This window comes from Thunnus albacares, chromosome 14, assembly GCF_914725855.1.
Source record: "Thunnus albacares chromosome 14, fThuAlb1.1, whole genome shotgun sequence".
Classification (NCBI taxonomy): Eukaryota; Metazoa; Chordata; class Actinopteri; order Scombriformes; family Scombridae; genus Thunnus; species Thunnus albacares.
The window spans coordinates 17,526,814-17,531,201 of NC_058119.1; positions in this window are offsets into that span (position 1 = coordinate 17,526,814).

The window sequence follows — 4,388 nt, forward strand, 5'->3', positions numbered from 1 at the left end:
TGATTAGTTGTTTAATCCATATTTTGTCATAAATTTGTCCACAACCCAAAGATATTCAGTTTATTGTCATAGAAGACTAAAGAAACCAGAAAATATTTACATTTTAGAAGCTGAAATCAGAGAATTTAGACATTTTTTTCTTAGAGAAAAAAAATTGACTATCAAAATAGTTGGTGATCAATCTAATAGTTGGCAATTAATCAATGAATTGACTAATCATTGCAGTTCTACAATATATCACTATTTATTGAAAATCCCAGTACATGCACCACATTACAGAAAGGCAAAGTTCAATAGAATCATTGACAGACAAAATGTAGTGTGATCAATATATGTCAACAGAGCCACATTTAAAAAGTGGTGTGGTCTTTATATAAATGACACTTTGACAACCAGGATCTGACATGAATCAGTGTGCCGTCTGCTCACACGAACGTGTCTCTGCAACACAGCCTATTTCTAAAAATCCTCAACAAAAATAAACTACTCAGCAGCCAGAGATCAAAGTGTCTGTTCAAGGATGATGCATCGAAATCGGCCTTCCAGGTAGAGTGACAAGATAAACCAGGATGTCTGCGTTCGTGTGCTGTGCTGCGCCAGCACTGGTGGCAAGGACTGTCGACAGATGGCACGGAAACTGCTTCTATCAGTCATGAGTGTGTCCCCTCAGTTGGTGTGAGTTGACTTTTGACTTGTTACATCACACAGTATGTCGTCTTCAGAGATGATTCCAGCTCGGCCGAGAGACTGGGAACAAAGCTTGTAAGATTATAGAAGGTAAAGGAAGCAAAGTTACGTACTGTATCCTAACTTAACAGCACAGTTTGAGCTGTAGTTTGACCCAGTTTCCAGCCTCAGACCTCCACCACTAAAAAAAAATCACCATTTTATCATATCGGCTGTCATGAGTAACAGTTACTGAGTCACCTCTCCAGTGGTGGATGGGCTGAAACTGCATTGCAATTTCAAATGGTCAGAGGCTGTAGGGAGTGTTGGACCAGCTGACAGAGCGTGGCGAGATGAGCAAGCTCTGAAGCGAGGACAAACTTCAATGGTTAAGGGGGGTTGTGGGGGTTGATATGGTCCCCTCTTCAAACTGGTCATTTCATGGCCTCTTGAGATGTGTGTGTTTGTGTAGCCCTGACAGGGGAGAGGGGTGGCATTACAACTCAACAACACTGATAATGGTGTGCGAAGAAAATAACTATCATCATTACAGCTGTCGGCGTCTTCTGCAGCAGCCACATTCATTCTGGGCCTGAAGTGCTTCGATGATATCTAGTCTCTTAAGAGGAAATGTGTTGTTTCTCTCCTGACCTCACCACATCTCAGAAGTACTAAGCAATAAAAGAAATATAATAGTGTTTCTTGATGTTTAAATGTCACCACTTTTAGCCATTTTTCAGTCCCCCAAATCCATGCTTGCAGGCAGGTAGACCACAACAGCACAGTATATATAGTAAGCAGCGTAGTTCCGACTTACAACATCACATATTATAGATATCAGTTGGAGAAATTGAGCATTTTTATTCACATGCACCATTAAAACACTTCACAACACTGGACAGGTGATTGAAAACAGAGAGAGACGTGCAGAGGAATTCAGGTTCAAACTGATTGCTTATCGAGCTTTAAGAGACATTTAACAATCAGCGGATTTCATGCACGTATGTAAATGTGTGTGTATCTTTCTATCCATAAACTATCTCTAGTATAAGCACATGAGGGAATGAAGACAACAGTTCAGAACATGATTGTATACACCGTGGCAGTTTTATTACCCAAATCTTTTTTTCTCATACCACCCACTTTCCAAGGCATCCATTAATAGACAAAACTCCATTTGCACTGTGACAACATTATCTTCTCAGACTAAGTATGGTATTACGATGAAAAACCACAGCACTGCTGAGAATAGAATAGAATTTTTTTGTGAACCCATGAATCAGACTGTTGTTTCTCTTGGCTTTGGGTCCTCTAAGGAGGGAAAGTTACTCTATAGTAACAGTGCAGCCTTGCAACTGTAAAAAAATATTTTCACATATCGAGGCAGTAATGCTCCTCTTTAGAAAAACGAAAGCACAGAAAGCGCAGAGAGGGGCCAGATTGGAAAACAGGTTGGTTGCAGGCTGCAGTGTGGACAACAGCAGAGTAGAGGCTGCGTTTTCACATGCTGCCATACTATTCATGCACTATATGATTTGATTAATACAAAACTAACTACTTGAGTCAAACAAAAATTGCAAGTGTGAAGCATTTTAACACCCCTCTCAATCAAAAAAAAAAAGAAATTTTTTTAAAAAGTAGCTTTTTTTGCATGGTGACAGTAATTAAGAACACAGCCTGTTTTCTCCACACTGTTGTACAGACTTTACACCTTCATAATTACAATATTTTCAGATGCATTAAGTTGTGAACTATCTTTAGAGCATCAGTCTGGCCTATTTAAATGAATTCAGCTGAAACTAGAAGATGCAGCAGACTCCCTCCTTCCTCGTTTGACTGTGTACAGTAGTAGAGTGTGGGAGTTCAGCTTGGCTGGCCAGCACACAGTCTCTCCGGGGTGCCAGCAAATTCTCCAGCACGCCGAGGAGCCAGCTCAGAGTAAATATATACCTTTTCTCATCCAAGAAGTAATGCGTACCTCTCGCTCTTTTAGCAGGCAATTTCAAAAACTCCAGAGGTAACTCAAACCCCCTTTTCAACAATTCATCAACAACAGAAGTCATGATGTAATTAGTTTTATTTGGATCTCTCTTCTCCCTAGAGGCTGTTGTGGTGAGAATCGACGCTAATCAGTAACGGATCAGTCCTTCGATAATTTGCAAGATAAAAATATTTTGGACACGTTTTACTTTGGATTTCCAAGAGTATGTTCACAACTTCATTCCTTGAATGAAATTGGGTGAAAGTCAGTAGCTAACTTTAAATTATGGCTGTCTCAAGAGCCCCGAAATCCTATTTTCTCAGTCAGCTTCTTATGTGCCACAAGGTCTTATAGCACATCCTTATTTTGACTGCACTCTTCTCACTGGTTGGGACACATTTCTGTGCAACACTCAGGAAATGACAGTTGTGGGGTTGTTTGCTCATGTGGCTGTCAATCAAGCCTGATAAATCCTCACCTACACAGTCCTGATGAAGCAGATTACCTGAGTTTAAGCGTTGAACTAATAAATAGGGATGCACCAATCCGATACTAATATTGGATATCGGGTCCGATACTACTCGGCAACAATAGGGCCAATCTCGGATGATCTATTATCTAGAAAGGAAAACACAACGGTGGTGCTGTTAGATGCTTTTCTCCTGCCGGAGCTGGGTTGCTGCTGGTGTTTCAGCATTATGAAGCACATTGTTTAATAGACAGTACAGAGTGTATGCAAACGTATAACACTATGTGAAGTTGCTTTGGATGCTATCTTTAGTAAAAGCATGCAACTAATAAAAGTCATATTTCTGTTTGATTATTTAGCAATGGCTGGCAGTTAGTGTTAGCTCTGCTCCTCAGGCTCACTTCAGGCGCTTTCCCCTCCAGGATTCTTGCTCTCCTGCAAATGAATGACTTGAATTACACACTCATGAATTCATGATTATATTATCAATTTTATACAAATAAACGTTTATTTGTTACATTTTGTTTTACAAAGTTAGGAAAGTAATGTTAGGACAGCAAAGTCAAGTCTGATGTTACTTTACACATAAAATGACCCCAGTCTCTTCCACACAGAGTCATACAGCTTATTAATTAAACAATGATATCAGATTGGTACTCGGTATCGGCCGATACCCAAAACCCAGGTATCAGTATCAGGACTGAAAAAGTTGGATCAGTGCATCCCTACTAATAAATACCAGATTTTTTTTCAAACTTTAACTTTGATTGCTGAATCACACAGGAATATTCAATGTTCAATTCAAACCACAAAGTTTTTACCATAAAGTGTGCACTAGGAAAATTGTAAGAGGGCTACAAAAATGCTAGAAAACTCAGGTGTAAGTTTGTTTATTCAAAAAGTTCATGCTCCTGTTAAATGGATGAGGTCGACTATAAACAACTGGGCGGATAAGTTGAGAGGATACAGGAAGACTGAGTTTAAAAGATGAGAGAGATGTTTGCAGAATTAACAAGAGGCCCAGAATGAGCCCAAAATGAATGAAGGAAAAAAAAACAGTGACAGACATACTTGCAGTAGGTGGAGTGCACAAATACATTCTGGAAAGCAAAACACATTTTGGAAGGAGAGGCCACCCTTCAGTGTACTGCTCTTATTTATGTAACTCAATGTGTCCATCTGCTGGTTGTTAGTGGGTCTGCCATGACGTCATCTTTTGACACAATGAGAATGTAACCCGCTGCAAGAAAAACAGACTGACCACTGATAAAA